This window comes from Rousettus aegyptiacus, unplaced genomic scaffold (assembly GCF_014176215.1).
Source record: "Rousettus aegyptiacus isolate mRouAeg1 unplaced genomic scaffold, mRouAeg1.p scaffold_m13_p_1, whole genome shotgun sequence".
NCBI classification, from domain to species: Eukaryota; Metazoa; Chordata; class Mammalia; order Chiroptera; family Pteropodidae; genus Rousettus; species Rousettus aegyptiacus.
This window is the reverse complement of record NW_023416284.1, coordinates 119,517,161-119,539,103: the sequence shown is the minus strand read 5'-3', so window position 1 is coordinate 119,539,103 and position 21,943 is coordinate 119,517,161. Positions and strand designations below refer to the sequence as shown.

Below are 21,943 nucleotides of genomic sequence, written 5' to 3'. Positions count from 1 at the left end.
TGGGTGTTTCTGGATATTTAGGCACTTCATCTAAAACATCTATTTGTTAAATATCTGAAGTTAAGAACATCTCTTCTCCAAATCAAACTGAACCTGGAGAATACTGAAACCTTGTATTGTCTGTGTTTGCTATCATGGAATGCCATTCCTTTTCAAATCTCTAACACTTTGCAAATTAGGAGTCAGTTTTAACACTAAATGTGCAGGCTGAATTATGGATCTGCCTTGTCTGGAATATAGAGAATGTAGCTGACTTTAGTTATTTGGTGAAATATCTGAAATGAAAGAGAGGACCCTGAAAACACAGTTTTACAATTTTACAGAAAACAGAGCTTCATTTTGCTGCAAGAGGTGACACAATCTCTAAGCTCTTAGGAGTTGCTTTCGGAGAAAAAGAAATAAATATTTAGAAGTATGAATTCTTTTGTTACGATGTCCAAATCTCTTTATTACATCAAAATTTCGAAAACATTACTGCATGTGTGGCACATGTATCCTGTGCCAGAAATGGGACCCTAAATTCTTCGGATCTGAGGTTTGTTAAGTATTATGCTGCCCTTTGATGAGAGCTGCATAGAAAATAAGATCTGTTCCAGCAAAATGACTTTGAGAATATTTAGGAAGAGTTGTAAGTAAACCTTGGGGAAAGGCTAACTAAAGTGACTCATTAAGCAGTGGGCCATAGAATGAGAAACCAAATGGAATTTGGAGGAAAGAAGCATCTCTGGAACAAGCTTATCATAGTCACCTCATTGTCCCTATAGAGACAGGCACTGACTGAGTTCATCGAAATTGGTTTTCCTTTAAAAACTAATGTCCTCCCTTGTTTTTAACTCAGAATTTATAATGCAGAACAATATTTATTGATTGAATTTTACTATAATAGCTTAATTATAAAAGTCATGTATGGTCTTTCTTAAAACATTCAAACATTACAGAAATATAGAGGATAGAAAGTAAAGATCCTAATCCACTCCCCATTCTCCCACCCTATGTAACAAAATAAAAACTGTTATCAAATTTAGAAAAATGGCATTTTTGTTGCAAATTTCAGGCAAATGTCTGTTTCTTCAGTTAGAGCATGTGATGATGTGTTGCACTTTTGAAATGCCTAGTAGAAATATATCATTCTATCCTGTTATTTTGTGCTGAGTAATCCACAAATATTTCTCATAATAGGAAATAAATCTCCAATACCATTGCTGCTTATTTACAGTGACTTCGAGCTATCTTTGGGATAAATCTCCGAAGATTGCTTTATGCAGATAACTAATACTATGGTCGATATACACTCATTAATGAGGGTTTTGTTTTGGCTTTATTTTGGTTTTGAGTGTATATCTAGGTAGTTGAATCTATTCATTCATAAAGCTGGCTACCGTATGATATCACCTGTTTCTGATCTAGCATCTTGAGGCCCAAGATGCCTGTGCCCCATCCAGGATTAATGGCAAGTCCACTTTTCTATTGCTGCCCCTGGCTCTTTTCTGTGCCAGGAAGTTTGGCACACCACTGGTGAGAGTCCGCATGATAAAGGATACTCAAGAAAGTCCCAAATGTGGCCTGAGTCCCAAGGCACGACCATATCACCGATTTTTCTTTTTTCATGGGAATAGCTGACACCAAAAAATATATGATCCTTATTCTAAAGTGAGGGAGGCTGCCTCTGCACCATTTCTGTGTTGCACTGAGGCAGGATAAAATAAATCTACAAGTTCTTTGCTCAGGGCCTCTTGTTCAGGAATATTGCTTGTTCCTTTTTTTTTTTTTTTTTTTTTTTTAAAGAGGTTAGGAAAAAAAATCTTCATTTACAAATAAAGAGGAAGTTATAATTCGATTTCACCATGGGGTCACAACTTCTGCTTTGGGAGAGAAGAATTCTCTTCTTGTTAGACCATTACTTAGCATTCCCTATGGTGGCTTGGTTTCAGACTATGTGAAAAATAACCTCACAAATCTCTAGTCACTGAATAAGCAGCAGTAAGAGAGGAGAGCTCAGCAGATTGTGGGGCGTTTATTTCAGGCCCAGAGCTGCAGGCTGTGGGAATGTCCTCTTTGGAAGATTTGGGCTTGTGTGATAGAGAACAAAAGTGTGAAAATCACTTTGAGCAGATTCTGTCTTCTGGTTCCTGAAATTTCCATCTTATTTCAATAAAAAGGAACAAAGTGCTATTGAGCCAGAGAAGGGAAATCATCCCTAATCTGACAGATTTAGAATAAGTGGGGAAAGGAAGTATGAGAAGACCAAGTTTTCTCTTTTTCCCTCATCCCTTTGTCCAGCTTTGTTGAAGTATATAAAATAAAATTGTATATATTTAAGGTGTACCATGTGATGTTTTGATATACATATGCATTGTGAAATAATTACCATGATCAAGCTAATTAACAAATTCATAACCTCACAGTTAACACTTTGTGTGTGTGTGGGGTGAGAACACTTAAAATCTACTTTCTTAACAAATTTTCAGTATGCAATAAAATATTATTAATGATAGCCACCATAGTGTAAATAAGATATCCAGAACTTATTCATCTTGTAAAACTGAAATGGAAACATTTCCCCACTTCCCCAAAACCCAGCCTTGGTGAACACCATTCTACCTTGTGTTTATGAGCTCAACGTTTTTAGATTCACATATAATTGAGGTCGTTCAGTATTTGCCTTTCTCTGTCTGGTTTATTTCTCTTAGTATAATGTCCTTCAGGTTCATCCATGTTATTACAAATGGCAAAGATTTCCTTCTCTTTTAAGGCTGAATAATATCCCATTATACATGTACATCACATTTAAAAAAATCATTTGTCCATCAATGAACACTTAGGTTGTTTTCATGTCTTGGCTATTGTGAATAATGCTGCAATAACAGTGGGGGTGCAGATATTTCTTCAAGATCCTGACTTCATTCCTTTTGGATATAGGCCCAGAAGTGGAAATGTTGGATCATATAGTAGTTCTAATTTTAATTTTTTGAGGAAACAAAAAATACTGTTTTCCATAGTGGTTGCACCTATTACATTCACACCAACAGTGCAAAGGGGTTCCCTTTTCTCCACATCCTTATCAGCACTTGCTATTTTTTTGTCTTGTTGACAACATACTCTAACAGGTTTCAGATTATATATCATTGTGGTATTGATTTGCATTTTCCTGATGATTAGTGATGCTAAATATCTTTTCATATATCTGTTGACCGTTTGCATGTTTTCTTTTAAAAAAGGTCTATTCAGGTTTTTTACCATTTCTTTAATTGGGTTATTTATTTATTTATTTATTTATTCTTTTGAGTTAGAAAAATTCCTTACATATTTTAAATATTCACTTCTTATCGGATGTTTGGTGTGCAAATATTTTCTCCTATTCTGGAGGCTGTCTCATCATTCTGTTGATTGTTTCTTTTGTTGTACAGAACTTTTTCATTTGCTGCAATTCCATCTGTCTATGTTTGCTTTTGTTACCTGTGCTTTTGATGTCTTAGCCAAAAAATCATTGCCTAGGACCAATGTCAAGAAGTTATTTCCTTATGTTTTCTTTTAGTAGCCTTGTAATTTTAGGCCTTACATTTAGGTCTTTAAGTCATTTTGAGTTGATTTTTGTATATGGTGTGAGATAAAGAAATTTATTCTTCTGCACATGGACATCCAATTTTACCATTTATGACATAAACTCTTTGCAAGTTAGGAATAAAGGTTTATTATCTCAGTAACATCTGCAAAAACCTATAGCTAATGTCATAATTAATGATAAAAGACTAAATGCTTTCCCCTAAAATAAAGTATAAGGAAAGATGTCGCTTTCATTACTCTTATTCAACATAGTCGAATAATATAGTCACTATAATAAGACAAGTAAAAGAAATAAAAGGCATAAAGATTGGAAAGATAAAACAGTTTCCACTTGCAGATGACATGCTTGTCTACAGAGAAAATCACAAAAAAGTCTGTAAAAAACTTTTAGAATAATAAAGGTTACAAGACACAAGATCAATATACAAATATTAAACACATTTCTGTATACTAACAATGAGGATGTGTTAAAATTAAAAAAATAAAAGCACAATATTATTTATAACCATTCCAAAGATAATAAAATGTTTAGCTTCATATAACAAAACATGTACAGTACATGCATGCTGAAATTTACAAAATTCCCAAATTAATCTGTGGGTTTAATAAAATTCCTGTTTAAATCTCAGCCAGTTTTTTTTTTTTTTGTAGAAATAAATGAACTTGTTCTAAATTTATACGGCAAGGCACAGATCCTAGAATAGGTTAAACAATCCCAGCAAAGAAGAATAAAGTGGAAGGAATCAGTCTGTCTGTATAGCTCCAGTAATCAAGACTGTGTGGTATTGGCAGAGAGACAGACCCATAGAGAACAATGAAACAGAATAAAGACTTTGGAAATATACCCAGGCAAATATGCTCAATTGGTTTTTGATAAAAGTACAAAATAAATTCAATGGAGAAAGATATAGCCTTTTCAACAAATGATGCTGATGCAATCAGTCATTAAAAGGCAAAAAAAAAAAAAAAAACCCTCAATCTATACCTCATGCTTTATATAAAAATCAATTCAAAATGTATCATGGGCTTAAATGCTAAACTATAAGACTTTTAGTAAAAACATAGAAAAATTTGGGGATTTGGGCTAAGCAAAAAGTTGTTAGACTTGATACCCAAAGCACAAGTAATAAGAGGAAAAATTGATAAACAGGACTTCATAAAAAGAAAAGGTCAAAAGACAATCTGTAGACTGAGAAAACATTTGCAAAGCACATATCTGACAAAGGACTAGTATCTAGAATATATAAAAACTCAAAATTCGACAGTGAAAAAATGAACAATTCAATTAGGAAATAGGCAAAAGACATGAACAGGCATTTCACTAAAGAGGATATATAGATGGCAAACAAATGATGATATTTATTTTAACTCCCATTATCATTGTAGCATTATTCGCAATACCCAAGACACGAAATGGTATTCAACATTATTAGCTATATGAGAAATGATGCAAATTAAAACCACAATGAGATAACATTACATGCCCATTGAAATGGCTAAAAAAATAGTGACAGCATGAAATTCTGGGGAGAATGTGGAGAAACCGAATCACTCATATATACATTGCTGGTGAAAATATAAAAGAGTATGGCTCTTCTGGAAAACAGTTCGATAGTTTCCTATTGACTTGCAGTTACTATATGACTCAGCAATTGACCTCTTGGGCATTCATGCCAAAGAAATAAAAATTTATTGTTTATACAAAAATCTGTACACAAATGTTCACAGCAGATTTATTCGCAATGACGAAAAATTGAAAACAGCCCAGATGTTCTCACCATATGAATGGGTTAAAGAATGTATACCCATACCATGGAAAACTATTCGACAATAAAAATGAATGAACTATTGATACACACAACAATTTGGGTGAATCTCTAGAGAATTATGCTGAGTTAAAAAAGCCAATCTCGAAAGGTTACATACTATAATATTCCATTTATATAATAGTTTTGAAATAAAAAAATTTTTAAGTCCAATTTATTTATTTTTCACACACTATATACATAATTTTTTAAAACATTTTTTTATTTTCCCCTTTCCCCCTCCCTTCTTCCTTCTGGTAACCACTAGTCCATTGTCCATGTCCATGAGTCTCTGTTTGTCCTGTTCATTTGTTGCTTTTAGGTTTACATCCCGCATATGTGATATTGTGTGATTTTCAACCTTTTCTGTCTGGCTTATTTAACTTAGTATGATTATGAAATAAAAATTTTTATAAACATATAACAGATTAGTGATTACTAGAAGTCACGGATTGCGGGGAAAGGGAGAGAAGGAGGAGGGAGGTGGACGTGTTTATTAAAGGGTACCTTGAGAAATCCCCATGGTGATGAAACTATTTGGTGTCTTGACTTTTGTGATAGATACACAAGCCTCCACATGTGATAAAATTGTATAGAAGAACTAAATTTACACATACAAATGTGTACAAGCAAACCTGGGGAAATCTGAATAAAATCTGTGGATTGTTCCACTGTTATTGTCCTAGTTGAGATATTATACTATAGATTTGCAAAATGTTCCTGTTTGAGGAAACAGGGCCAAGCGTACACAGGATAGCTCTGTATTTTTTCTAACAACTGTATGTGAATCTACAAGTACCTCAAAAAAAAAAATTCAACTAAAAAAAAGGCATTGCCTAAGAAATACAAATGGCCAACAAACATGAAAAGATGCTCAACATCACTAGCTATTATAGAAATCTAAATCAAAATCACAATGAGATATCATCTCACACCTGTTAGAATAGCTGTTATTGACAAGACTATAATAACAAATTGGAGAGGATATGGAGAAAAATGAACCCTCATACACTGCTGGTGGGACTGGAAATTGGTACAGCCACTGTGGAAAACAGCATAGAGGGTCCTCGAAAAACTAAAAATTGATGTACTATATGATCCAGCAATAACTCTACTGGGTATTTATTCCAAAGACTTGAAAACATTTATCTGAAAAGATATTTGCACCCTAATGTTCATAGCAGCATTATTCATGGTGGCCAGGACATGGAAGCAACCAAAGTATCCTATAATAGATGATTGGCTAAAGAAGCTGTGGCACATGTATACGATGGAATATTATTCAGCCATAAGAAGAGAAGAAATACTGTCATTTGTGACAACATGGATGGACCTCAAGATAATCATGCTAAGCGAAATAAGCCAAACAGAAAAAGTTGACAATCACATGATATCACTTATATGTGGGATATAAACCTAAAAGCAACAAAGGAACAGGACAAACAAACAGAGACTCATGGACATGGACTATAGACTAGTGGTTACTAGTTGCGGGGAACAGGGGGGAGGGAGGAGTTAGGTAAAAGGGGTCAAATATGCGGTGACAGAAAGAAATCTGTGGGTGGTGAACACACAATGCAATATACACCTTACTGTTGAATTGTACACCTGAAACTTACTGGATTTCATTAACCAATCTCACCATAATAAAAACAAATAAATAAATTTTTTTAAAAAAGGCATTGCCTGTCATCTAGCCAACAAAGTATAGACTCAAGAGAGGAAATGTGTTACTCTTCAAGTCCAGATGCTGGGTCTAATCTGACTGTGTTTTAGTTTAATGGTATTTCTAAATGATCCTCTAAATGGGATCTCTTTGTTTTATTTTCAAATGAAACAAAAATCTTTTATGCTCATTGAAAGGATTTATAGATGGTTCTTGTGACTCGCTGGGCCAGCTATGAGACAGGTTCTGGTGCCTTGGCTGCTGCATCCGAGGATAAATCAGTTTATCTTCTCTTACTTGTTTTTAATTGAAATAAGATGCCCACTGTTTACTCAAGTGTTTGTTAATGAGATAAGTGAATAATAATCAGAGTACTTGATGTACTTGGAGGAAAGCTGTAATGTAAAGTTGGTGTTACTAATAGTGCTTCTGATCTTCCTTATTGAAGCCCCTAGAAGTTTGGCTTTGCCAGCCTTCTACAGAACTAAAGGCGAGTTGCATTTCTTTATTTCTGTCCTCGCAGAATTTTGGTAAAACAAAGAGCATCTTTCCTATTCTGTAAAGACTAAGGGAGTGTGTATAGAAATGTAGAAACCCAAGAGGCAGTCTATCTAGAATATATATTGAGAATACTAACCTAGCATTAAGCCTCTTTTCTAGATATTAGGAAAGAATCTTTATATGTCACACAGAGAACTGTGATGCTACTTCCTTGATATATATGACTTTGCTGCATAATTTGAGATTTAAATACTTTTCTTGCAGTTATTTTGTTCTTGAGTTACTCAAAGTGATTTTAAGAAAAGATTGATTTTTTGGGCGCACAAATTCACAATGCCTAACAGCTCATGTTCTAGTTGTTTTCTCATTAATTAACAGCACTGTTCATTAAAACACAGTGACCTTTGTCTAATTTACAAGCTGTCTGCTGTGACCATTAGTTTTTCCTGGTTTTATGCCATTGAATAACATTTTTGTGCAGATGAAATGCTGACATTATAAACCCCACGACATTTGCACCAATTCTTGAAGAGCTGTGGCTAATTAGACATACAAAATTGGAACTATTGCCTTTCTTCAGAAAATCAACATAATCAATCTCCAGCTATTTTTGCCCTTTTGTGTGTGTGTGTATACTTAAAGTAACAGGGCTAGTAGGCCAGCATGCCTCCTCACATAATCTCTGCAGGGAAAGGATTTGTGACGTAAACTGAGTCGTAAATTGCCAAGCAAGGCATCAGTCAGAAGGGTTGCAGTTATAATTCTTTGTAATTTGAAAAATTCTATTAGTATAAAACATATTAAGGAAATGAAATTAACATCTAGAGATGACTCCACACTTAAATCAGAAAGCAGAAGTAAATATATGAAAGAAAACCATCTTATGGATTTTTCTCTTTGAAGAACAGGAAAAGACCCTAAAACCATGCCTGTTACCCATTATTTAGAGGCTATTAGATGCCATCACTAATTTAGCTTAATTTCACATTTCTCCTTACCTTTTAGGATGGTATATTAACTATTAGTATATCAGAAGAGAATTTAAAGGAATAAGTATTTTTATCAAAGGGACTGATTTGACCAAGAGTTGACATAGCAATACCTTCAGAATTATGTTTGCATGGGAAGTGGTAGTAAGACTATGAAATAATTTTACTAAGTTGCTTAGCAGACATTGAGTAGGGACATGTAGAGAAGGGGGACAGAGAAGTGAGAGTGGGGTGAGGATGGAGAGACCAGAACAAGGTGTGAAGGGCCATCTGTTGTTTCTGCCTTGGGAAATAGTGATTGAGATTGTTTTGAAAGCCGGTGTAACTTGGGCTGGACTCACTGGCTGGAAGGCTTAGGAAGATACAGAAAAAGAAATTCATTTCAGGAGCACCAGGCAAACCCAGTGCCTCCTGAGGTCCTTCTGTTTTTTGTTGTTCAATTCCTGAAATTTCTCTGAGAATAATTTATCTCTTAAAGTTATTCATGTCAGTTAAAATGTAAATCTCCCCCTGAAAAGTGATTCATTTAACCACATTTATATGACATTGTTCATTTATCCCAGAGGTTCTTCAGAGGGGCATAGGGAAGGGAGTAGATGGAAAATGTCCCCCCCGCCACCTCTCGCCATGCATACACAAAGAAAATGTCCTATTCCAAATGACTGAATTTCAATTTGTTACCAAAGAAAGATCAAGGGCAGAGTTTTTATCAGGTGTTGAGGCCACAGATTGAAAGCATATTGGCCAAGGGCAGGATGTGGGAGAAGAGCAGCACTACAAGAATTGGGAACAGAGGAGTGGTCCTGTGCATCCCGGTTGCCAGGTGAGATGCCGTGATGAAGATTTCTGCCCTCCTGCAGTGATTTTGGACACTTAGGCACGGATTGGCTGTTGTTAAGTGCGGTAATGCCCATCTGGTATGAGACAATCGTTCGAGTGATCCTTTCTGTGTTCACATTCTGTGTTCCTGAAGTCACATCCTATATCAGGGCAGAGCAGGGCTTAGGCCTTCCTTCCACCTGCCATGGGGGCATCTCTGCATGGGACAGAGCCACAGTGGCACTCTCTGCTGAGGAGCTCAACTTGGCAGTGCACGCAGAGGTTCCTCGCATTATCTTTCCTCCATTAGGAACAGAAAGCAGACAAGCAGACTCAATGAGTTCTCTTTGGTTGTCCACCCTCCCCGACCCCAAACAAAATTAGACGTTAATGGGTTTGAAGTTTAGTATGGGTGTGTCCACGTGCAGCCACATGTGTATATAGCAGGGAATAAAACTAAACCTCTCAATCATGAATGCTAAGGTGGAAAAATTGAAAACAGTTTGCTGCACCTTGAACTGAACCCAGACAATCGGTCTGCTCTGATTTTGCCAAATAATCACAAATGAACTAATTCAACTTGGAATTGAAGCTGAAAGCCCTGAATCAGATCAAAACAGGAAAAGTAAGAAAGTATCCAAAATGATTAAAATCAAACCAAGTTTTCACTGGATTCGAGTTGCCAATTTGTCAATTTCTCATTATTCTACACACTTTTTTTTCTCTAAAGAACAGTATGAGCTTGCCCCCTTTCCAAAAAAAAAAAAAAAAAAAAAAAAAAAAAAAAAAAAAAAAAGAGAAATAATTTAAAATTAACATTGCTATCAGAAATAAAATTAGGCCATTTTATTAAAAAATATTCAAGGGCACTATTTTTTCTTACTTATAACAATTTAAGTGAAATTTCTTAAAACATATAAATAATGCATTTCAATCAAGAGACATTGGTACACACCAGCTAAGTTGACTATAAAGCAAAACTTATCTTCTGTTGGGGCTATTTCTCTTGTAGGTTAAGATGGATACCTGTGACAAGAGTTGGGATAATGTAATGAACTGAATGTCTGCTTCTCTTCATGTCGAAATTCTAACCCGTAATGTGATGGTGTTTGGAGGAGGGCCTTTGGGAGGTAATTGGGTTTAGATGAGGTCATGAGGGTAGGTCCCCTGCGATGGGGTTAGTGCCCTTATAAGAAGAGGAAGAGAGCCCAGAGCATGCACATGTACTCTCTCTACACAATGTGGGGACACAGTGAAAATGGAGTCATCTGCAAGCCAGAAAGAGGTACCTCACTGGGGAACCTCATGGGCTGGAAGCTTGATCTTGAACTTCTTGCCTCCAGAGCTGTGAGAAATAAACATTGGTTGTTTAAGCGCCCCAGGCGGCAGTATTTGGTATAACAGCCTAAGCCAACTAAGACAGATGGCTTCTGTGCTACTGAGAGGCCGAAGTCAGGTCAGGACTGGGCGTGCTCTTGAAGAACTTTCATAACTTTTTACTTTTCTTACCTGGCAGTTATGTCTCTTATAGCTACCCTTGCTTGGATCAAAGAAATTTCTCTTGTACTGAGAGATCCTTTGGCTTCCAGAAAGCCAATCCCTTCCCTCTTTTAGGGTATTTGCATTGTTTAGTTATAATGAACTACTTTGCAACATTTACTTCATTTATAGGTGTTCTACTTTTCATGAATTCACTTTACAATTGTATACTGAATACCACGAAGGATGTAAAGATGAGCAAAGTGTCTACCACTCTTGAGGAGTTTATAATTTATTTCAGGAGGATAAGACACACACACACTGGGAAATCATGTGCAATAGGTGCTGTCTGAATAGCGGCTCCTTGAGGAACCTCTCACCCACTGTTGTAACTCAGTTGTACCCAGGCGGGCCTGAAATGTTTGTTGACGTTTTTTTCAGTTTATAACTTTAGGTTCCACAAAAACCGATTACCGTATTGCTTTATCTACCCATTAAGATCAAAATTCTAAGAAAGAACCAGCTAGGAGAGATATTGGAATATGTTAGTTGGCTTAGAATTTGTTTCTAACTTACCTATTCACTCTTATTGACACTAGTTGCAATTGGAGAGTGAGTGGCTTCTCATCACAAGATGTCTTGGTGTCAGTGTCTTAGTTTGATTAATCTAAGCTATGGGACAGTAACAGTAATTACCCAAATTCACTCCTATGATTTATAGCACTGAACTATCATGTTTGCATTTGGAGTCATCTGATCATATCTATCTTACTAAAACAACAGAATTTTTCACCACTGGTTAAGAAAAGTTCATAAGACGAGGTAGGGAAGAAAAAGAAAGTGAGGGACAGTTTATTCCCTTTGTTCGAAACATTTTAGGCAGAATATCCAAAGTTTTGATTTTTGGAGGAAATTTCAGGGTGGAGCCAAAATGACTGCAGAAGGTGGAGCAGAAGCAGCCAGTGTTTTATTTACTCAATAATGAGGACGGCAGAGGCTGTGTGGATGGAAGAATGGCACCTCGAGGACCTAAACCGTTGAGCTGTCCAGTGGGGAAGACATTCCCTCTGTTGGTAGAATGTGAAAACTGTGGGCATAACTTGGAATAAAAAGAAACCTTTGGGACCGTGGCTTTTGGAGGAGGAAATGCTCCTGGTGATGGCAGAGTCCAGAAGATATCAGGTACTATCTTGCCATGCCCACAAACTACAGACTGCATTGCAGACCTCCATATGTTACTAAGAGAAATCCCATGCTTTCTTGGGTCATCCGACCCACTTTCCTTCTAGACCTCCTGGCAGAACGGGAACCATTTTTATTCTAAACAATCATGGCTTTCTCCTCTCCTACCCATGATACTTGTGCACACACTTGCACATGTACTTGTATCACTTACTTGTATGTGAACTTGCACAAAACCTTTTAGAACTGATGTTGGGACTCAGTCATCTAGGCTCACACAGAAAAAAAGGAGAGACAAAAATCTAAGAATGAAAATCCACAGGAGATCCTATTAACAGAACATACTGTCACAAACAGAAGTGTACATCAGCCCTTGGTACAATCTCTGATAAACATGAAACGTTAACTATCCTCAAAGTATGTTAAACAATGGCATTGTAACAATAATTCATTAATAATATTTTCTAAATTGAAGGAAAATTTGAAGATTTCTGCCCTTTTGAACAGTCAGATCACAAAGAAAAATCAATATATGCAAGATCATTTATCTTAATAGTTTCAATTTATTAGCCATGTGAATCTTTGCATTGGACCCTTTATGAAATCTGTCATGATTCTGCAATATTTATTTAGGTCACTAATTGTTTCTGGTTATCTATCAAAATCATTCAAGATGGGTCATGTTATAAATCAAGCATTCTCTCAAACTGAATAAGATGAAGGGCCTGTTCATAGATAACCTTGAATTAATTTAATGAACTCCTCTGGTGTTGTTCATTTGAACCATTAAGCAATAGATTAAAAAGGAATATGTCTTCTATGCCTACTGGGTTAAGAAAAACTGAGATAGAAATAAAAACAAGAAAGCTACTTGGGAAATTTCCAAGTGTTTTAGAACACCAATTTTTACGATCCTTAAGTATAAGACATAGCATATGGCAAATATTTATTGATTTGATTTAATGGCGAATTATCCTGGCAGCTGAATCTGAGGAGTATTGGGAGGGCCCCTTGTCTCTCTCACAATCAACTTCTCTGTTATGTTATTTACCAAGCCATGTCCTTGCCCCAATTTGTTTTTATGAAGTCTCCATGTTGGAGAGAAAATGTTTTCTCTTGGTATACCTAGCCTTTAATTCAGACAGAAATGGCTCCTACTGTATATAAGGCATGAGTCTTATTTGCCCATAATAGTATTTGGAATGTTATTTCTGCCAAACACCTGGGCTCACATCATCAGCACATCTTAATTAATACACCACTGCCTGCTTGTCTGTCACCCATTATGCACACCTGCCAAACGACCTCTGAGCAGTGATGGACTGATTTGGAAAATCATCTAATGTAGGAGGGAACTGATCTATCACAGTAATTTGAAACACTGCTCGGCTCTCCTGCTCTTTTATTTGGTTGTAGACTTATTCCTACCTGGCAACACGACACATGATTTGGAGACCACGGTAGTAATATAACGATATACGAGAAGATTGATTTGCAATTTTAACTAATAAAGCAACCTGTATGCAATTAGTGCCAAAGCTGTGGAAATAGAGACCCATAGACCCATATATTGACTTTATAGGACATTAACAAAAAATAAGCTCTGAGGAAAATAAACTGTCTATTCAGAAGTAAGGCTCTGCCCTAGTAATGAATGCATTGGAGAAGGTGCACTTCTTACCATTTCCGAAAGCAGCATGGAATGCCTGAATAGATGTAAAGTGATATAGCAGTGTCAAGTTGACCTTTTGTAGAACCTAGAGAAAAGAAGTCTTGGAACGAGGTGTGCTGAAAGTAAATTTACTCAGATTGAAGTTGGGGGAGGGATGCTTTAGGCAAGAGGGAAAAGGAACAAGACACCTACAGAGGTCGATTCTCCTGGTGAAGCAAAGAGGGCCCAGGGAAATTCCTTTACTGAAAAGGGAATAGCTCTCTCCTCTCTCGTCTGCATTCCCCTTTTTGATCCTTATTTATCTTTCAGAACTGTCTGCCAAGGTTTTAAAGAGGAAAGGCTGTCAGGTTTACATCAAGGTAGCCTGACTGCTTAGCTGCGTCCATCACTGCCTCTCATTATGGCTGAATATCTCTGCTGCCCCCAAACTCCCTGCCCCATATCCAGACAGGCAGGAAATAGAATTGTATTAAAGCAAGGATTTCACTTTTCCAATAATAGAGTATCTAAGAGTCATTGAGGTATACTTTTTCAAAGACTAGCTTTATATATCCAAAATTAGTATCTTATCAGAGAGCATAAATTGTTTATACTGTTGAAAGTTCCCATTTTCACAACTTCTTTCATTATTTTTTACTCTGCCTGTTTACATAGTAAATGCAGACTCTGTGGAATCTTATCTTCTTCAAGAGCACAAATACAATTCATTAGTTCCATTTAGACTCCATCAATTTAGAAATTGTGATAATTCCACTAGTTTGGGTAACACTTATTTTGGTATCATTGATTAAAAGAAGATTTACTAGGCAAATTAAGAACAGAAATGAGAGGACAACATGGAAGATTTAATATATTTAAAAGGAAAGAATTTTCAAGATCTTTAATAGCACTTATTTGCATTTAAACAATTAATGGAATAATTACAACCAAGCCATCTCATTAATTAAAGAAAACCCAGCAGGATCTTTATTTGGCAACAGTTTGTAGCAGAAATTCCCTAAGTATTGACTCAATGGAAAATTGGTAAGAAATATGCCTCCTCTCAAATTCTAATTACCCCCTTTCAATCATCCTAAATGTTTTCCAAACATTGAGATAATCACTCCAAAAAGCTATAGTTAGCTGCATAAATCAAATATGTAAATATGTGTCAGTCTGTCCCACAGGTAGCTCTAGGGCCCTGTGATCACCGGAAGCAGTCCCCAGCCCAGTAGAAGCATGGTAAGGTAGATCAAAAGGAAGCATCTCCAGTTGATCCAACAGGTTTGTGACCTGTTTCCACAGCCCTGTTTTCACCAGTCCCTTGTTCTGAATTTGCTGGTTTTGTTCTGATCCTTTTTGTACCTCTTTTGTGATCTGCCCCAGTACATACGCCTACTTGCTCCCCCCTCCCTCTCCCTTTCCTTCCCTCCCTCCCTCCCTCCTCTGTTACCAGCCCCTGGAAACCCAATAAACTATAAGTTCCCCTTCTAGGGAAGCAGAAGGCCAGCACAGTGACTTGAGTAGGTCACTATCAAACACTAGGATCATTAATTCAGTTATAGTAAGAAGCATAGGTCCAAGTGCAGAAAATGGAGATTCTACCATGTTTCATTCATTCATTTAGCAGAGAGCAAGGATTAGGAGCACCAAGGAGCTCTGCCATTTACCAGCTGTGTGACTTTGGGCAATTTCATTTAAACTTACTGCACCTCAGTTTTCTTTCTGTAAAATGGGGATAAAAACTCCTTTTTTATAGGGTTGTTACCACAGTTTAAATGACAATATTTTCACAGTGCTTAGAACAGTTCCTGATACATAGGAACCACTTTCGTAACTGCTAAATAAAGTGAATCCACTCATTCAATATTTGTTGAGTGCTTACTATGTGCCAGGTACTCATCTAGATTCTGGAGATATGGAAGTGAGCAAGGAGTCAAAAATCCCTGCCTCCTTGATGCTTCTAGAGAGGGTGCATATAATAAACCTAATACATACATTTTATAGAACATTAGAAGTAAGTGTTATGAAGAGTGATAATAGGAGGGTAAAGGTGTTGAAGAGAGCTGGCAGATGTCCAGCCTCAAACAAGAGAGTTGGAGTAGGTCTTTCTGAACAGACTGGAAATTGTTAAGGGAATGAGCCAAACAGACTTCTGATGAAAAAAGCACTGAGGCAGAGGGATCAGTATGGATGAGGAACAAGGACATAGGATAGCGGAAGTAGGTCAAGTGAAGGGAGAGGAGTAGGAGGTGAGGACAGATAGGAATGGAGGATCAGACTGTAGAATCTTTTAGTTCGTGGTAAGAACTTTGGCTATTACTCTGATAAAAATGAGGAATGTGCTTCAGGACAAAGGAAGGCCTCAGAAAAAACCAGCTTGCATTCTGTGTCTCTTCCCCATAGCCGCTCTATTCACTCACCAGGTTTTGGTAAAGCTAGGAGCTCTCTCTGAGAGGAATTGGGCACCCACAGACTATCCAAGAAGCAGAGCATGGAAACTGGGGAAGGACCCGTATGTATTTGTACTTTAGGCAAGAGGACGAGAATGAGAATCTAAGCTAAGAACTAGACTTTCTCTGACATGTGCTAAAAGCTTAAAGCTGTAAATATATTATATCATACTCTCACTTGGTGATTTCCCATAATCATTAGAACTTTCAAGTGGTGCTATTCTGCTCACTGCCAAGTGCCAACCCACTGTTACTCATTCCTAGTCATCAGTGTGGCCCTGAACTGACAAGCTTCCAAGAGTGGCTCTAAGAAGATGAGAAATAATGTTAGATTCATTATCATGTTGGCAATAAAGGAAAGAAAACATAGTAGCTACACAAAGAATAATCTTATATTGATCTTTATTTTCCAAGATAAATTCAAGGGAAATTCAGAACACTCAAAATGCTTTTATTTGTAAGTTTGTAGGGTATAAAACGCTACAACACTTACTTAAATTCTTCTTGCTGGGGATCTAAAGCATCAATTATGTTGTAATCATTTTGGTAAAATTGCCATCTTTTTCTTCAAATTTTATAAGTATCTGGCTCAGAAGTCTTTAGGATAGTATGAAGATAGAATCATATCACTCTTCACTTTGCTAACCGCTAAGCCAAAGTTAGAGAAAAGAGACTTCAAACTTTTCTTATTTTCAGACTGTAGGGCTGCATATAAAGGAGTGCCTATAAAGTGAGAATTTTATTAAAGAAATTTGGGAAAAAATAGTACTATCTTTCTTGGCTTCTCAACCAAATCTCGATTGTTCAAGATGCTAAAAAAAAAAAACTCATGGATGATCCAGAAATTCTACTTTTGGGTGTTAATCTGAAGAACTCCAAATCAGTAATTTGAAAAGATATTTGCACCCTATGTTCCTTGCAGCATTATTTACGATAGCCAAGATATGGAAGCAACCTACATATCCATTGATAGGTAAATGAATACGGGAGATACACACACACACACACACACACACTCACACACACATACACAATGAAATATTACTCAGCCATAAACAAGAATGAAATCTGGCCATCTGCAATAACATGGATGGTCCTAGAAGGTATTATGTTAAGTGAAATAAGTCGGACAGAGAAAGGCATATATCATATAATTTCACTTATATGTAGAATATGAAAAATGAAATAAATGAACAAACAAAACAGAAATAAACTAATAGGTACAGAGAACAAGTTGATGGTGCCAGATAGGAGGGGGATTAAGGGAATGGGTAAAAAGGTGAAAGGGATTTAGAAGTACAAATAGTCAGTTATAAAAACAGTCATAGGGATGTAAAGCACAGCATAGGGAATCTAATAACTATGTATGGTGTCAGATGGGTGTTAGACATATTGGGGTGATCACCTCATATGTTGTACAAATGCCTAATCACTGTGTCGTGCTCCTGAAAGAAATATAATACTGTATGTCAACTGTAATTGAAAAAAAAATTTAAATTAAAAAAAATGTGGTTTATAATTGATACTATTACTTAAATGTTGAAGTCTTTGTATGTCAGGAGGACTTTTAAGCAGAGCTGAACAGTGCCGAGGAGGGTGGTGGATGGCCATTGAGCATGTAGCATGCTCTTTGCATCTTAGTGTAGTCAGGCTGGGATCTTATTCAGAGAAGTTGAGTGTGGTTATTTGCTTTGGTGATATTTTTTTTTGTCTGTTGCAAAAAAACCCCTACTTAAATAATGTTGTTCATCTGAAATGTCAGTCTTGTAAAAAGTAGCCAGTCACCATAGTGGTTAGAAATTTCCATCTTATTATTTTAAAAAGTTGTCATCGGCAGAAACATAAGAATGAATTCTGGCTCTGGCTATGGTCAAATCATGTTGAGATTTTACTTCATCCCTCAATATTTCTGAATATTACTGAGTCAAAAGAAACAGTAATCCTTCATCTCAGATAGATTTTTCTTGGAGATTTTCCCAACCAATTAATTCTTCTCTTCAGTGTTCCTGTTCTCATCTTCTGAAAATCTCAAACTTTGAATTTTAAAAATTTCCCAGCTATCATTTGATGACATATCAAGGGAAGTGAACATATGTAAGAAAGCTAAAGTTTTTTAAATAATCATTTTCCTTTGGAATCTCTGTCCTAATGATGCAGGTGCTTGTGCCAGTGATCGAACTCTTAAATTGGTATATGCTGCTCAGGTTTTTGACCAGGATTATTTACGTCATGCTAAAAGGGCTGACTTTTTATGATTCACAACAGCTTAGGTGAGTGGTTCTCAAGGGCACAGAACATTACTTATAATATGTTAGGGATGATTTTGATTTATTTGATGATAGTTGGAAGGAAGACTGTTATTTGGGAAAGATGTTGGATTCTTGCAAAGCAAAGATCCCACATAACTTTGGATATTTATGTTGAGGAAAGGAATCAAACCTGCCAAGATGCTCCATTTTTTTGAGAATTCCACTTCTCTGTTCCGTGGGAAAATGGGCTGAAGCAAGAGATTGCAATCACCCTAAAGCTTCACGAATTTTTATCCTAAATTTAGGTTAAAGGACAATTCTCAGTAAGCCCTTTTTAAGAATTTTACTTTTTAAAGATTAATTAACTTCACTGGATCCTCAGTGCAATGTTGATCCATAGCTCCTTCGAAGGAAGAACGCTCCATCCACAATTTTGTATCTATCATCCAGGAGCTACAGACTTTAGATGAAGACCGTGGTAAACTAATACTCCAACCATTTAAATGCCAGGGTTGAAGATGAAACGATTAGTAAGACATGACCTAGAAAGTCACCTAATAAAACGCCTCAAGTGTAAATTTTAACAGAAGGAGTGCTTGGCATTAGAGTTTCTAGGGACATGACATAAGGAAGAGTGTTAATAATATTGGGTCTGTTCTCAGAGTGGTTCATTCATCATAATGGCAGCTACTATTTCCTTGTACAATTTTCTCACTCTCCACCTCTCAGGGTTCCTTTGTTTCCCCTACATACCCATGATTTCTAAATCCAGACTCCCATATCTCTTGGACCATAGATAAATATTTCCATTACTTCCTGATGATCCTCAAGTGAGTGAAATGTAATATATTAAAAAACCAGCTTATTTTTCCTCTGAACCTGTTGAATGCTCTGCATTCTCAGTTTTGGGCCATGGTGTCACTGTGAACACAGCTCCAAGGCAGACACACAGGCCTCTTCACCCCCAGCCTCTCACCTCAAACACCATCCCTTGTTGGCTCAGCCTAAGAAATGTTGCCTGGATTCAGCCTTTTCTCTTCTTCCCTTCTGCTTCTGTTTTAGTGCAGATGCTCATTATGTGGCTCAGGGTAATGAAACGGCCTCCATTATTTCCTGCCCTTCACTGCACCTTCTCCAGTCCAGTTATACTCTACGGAGCAGTCTGAATTATGTTTCTCACAATCATGTTTGATCAGGTCATTGTTCTAATTAAAGATGTCCTTTTGATTTCTATCGCTTAACAGCTTAACATCCAAATGGCTTTATTTAGAAAACTAGATTCTTCTCAGTTTGCCCCCAACCTTCCTCAGAGCTTCTGCTGTTGTCTACCTGACCCCTCTAAGATCTAGCCAGCCTGACCCAGACCTGTGTGACTTTAGACCCACCTCAAATGTCTCCACCTCTGGAAGACTTCTCCAACTCTCAGAGGGGAATTAATCACTTCCAATGTGACCAATTATTTTTTTTACATGTTTCTATTAAACCATCATATTTATAGATTATATTGTCCCTAATTTTACTTACTTTTGCTTCTCTCATTCGCTTTTGTTTCTCTCTCTCTCAAGGTAAGAAATTGGATCTTTTAATTCTGAAAATTACTTGAAATTTTACTTTAGATTAAAAACAGGAAAAGATAAATTAATCCAAATAAGATTAAAGAGGAGACTAGGGCATAGAGCCTAAAACATAATAGATACTAAAGAGATGCTTGTTTAATGCAGAATCTAAAGCAAAATGTGTCAAAAATGAAACATCGATTATGTATTACATGAGGTCTGAGGAGAGAGTGATAACTACGTCTTAGTTTTATTAGGCTCAGTTGATCTAAATGCTATTACAGGAAGCTGTTTAGAAACATCAGTCCTTATTTCTTTTGCTTCTAGAGATCATTAGTGAACGACTCAGTCATTACTAAATGACTTTTTAATTAAAATATATTAGTGTTGAATAACTGGCTAGGTCATTGCAGTAATTATCTCTTGTTATATGATCTGATTCATTTGTAATGTTGGCTATGACTTATGTCATCCTATTATTCTTTAATGTTAATGATCAGCCCATTTTGATATTAGCCGAGTATTTGTTTTAATAACATAAATACATGATTATCCCAGATTCAGAAGGGTAAATGAAACTCAGTAGAAAATGAAGATGAGTGAAAAAAAGAGGCAAAATTAGCAAATGATCATTTTATTTTAGATTTTTGAAACTTATGTTCTTCACTACTTAATTACATTTGCTTTTATAAATCTTCCAAAATTAATGAAAAATCAATTTTGGAATTTCATACTACTGAAATGAGAATATTTAATTGAAATCAGAGTATTTTAATGTCTCCCTGGAGGCACTGAACTTACATACTAATTTATTAAGAAGCTTGCTGTTGAGGAAAGCAAAATTTGTTCCAGGCATTGAAAATATGTTTTGTTTAGGCTTTGGGATGGAAGTGAACACAACAAAAGCCCACTCTTAAGGAGCCTGTATTCTGATGACAGAAGCTAATAATGAAAGAGTCAGCAGATAAGTAATAAAATATCAAATAGTGATAGGTGCTATAGAGACAACAGAACAGGGTTACCAGCGAATTACTGCTGGCATCTTTTGATTGGATGACCAGATCATTTAATTTTCATATATTTATTTAGTATCTCCTACATGTTAGGCGCTGTGGTACATACATACTGAGAAATACAAAGACTACCAGCCGATAATCCCTATTCTTATGTAGTTTTCAGTCTAACAGAAATAAAATGTATGTTTGGATACCGATAATCACAAGGCAGCATGAATGGTGCTCTCGGCCATTCCCTCTGAGCTGCGCTGGGCCCCAGAGCACAGAGGAAAGAAAGATCACAGCTCTCGGAGAGTCATGAAAACTTTCAGAAAAAGGGAACATGACCTGTACTTAAAAAATGAATAGGAATTACCAAGGTGGTGTAAAGAACTAGTAGAAACTGGCTTTTCAAATAGAAGAAATATCATTTATAAAGGCATAGAGGCGATATGCATGGAAAATATGCATGGTTTAGTATTGCTGGAGTGTACAGTGTTACTGCAGGTAAGCGTGTGTGTGTGTGTGTACACAGGTGCACACATGTGCACCACAGGTATACATACATGCAACGATGCCCGTGTGGGCAATTTTAAGGGAAATTGGTGTAGAAAGAAGCTTAGAGATACAGGAAAGACCAGAGATACGTGAGAAGTTTGCATGTGGCAAGGTAAGGAATTAAATCCCTTAATTCTGAAAATTATTTGGAATTATATTTCAGTTTAAAAACAGGAAAAAATAGAATGATGCAAATGTTACAAGCTTTTCACATACCAAAAAGATATCAAAATACTTAAAGTGAAAAATGAAGTTTACAATTATTAAATCAAATTATCTTCTATTTTTAATAAAATAGTCTTACTAAACTGTTAACAGTCTTAAAATTTAATTCTATCTGTAGTACCATTTAACATCATTTTTCTATCTAAACTGCATAAAGTTTCTTTTATTAAAATTTAAGCTAAATTTTAAAATTTGAACTTTTAATGAATAACTCTATAAAGTTAAAGATTTCTTAACACAGATAAAGGGGA

The 21,943-nt window shown here is 36.3% G+C and overlaps 1 protein-coding gene across 2 annotated transcripts in view; it reads right to left on the bottom strand.

The window, feature by feature from the left end:
- Window positions 1–21,943, bottom strand: part of KCNQ5 (potassium voltage-gated channel subfamily Q member 5) — a 447,247-nt gene that overhangs the window by 118,699 nt on the left and 306,605 nt on the right. The gene's annotated exons all lie outside the window — the stretch shown is intronic.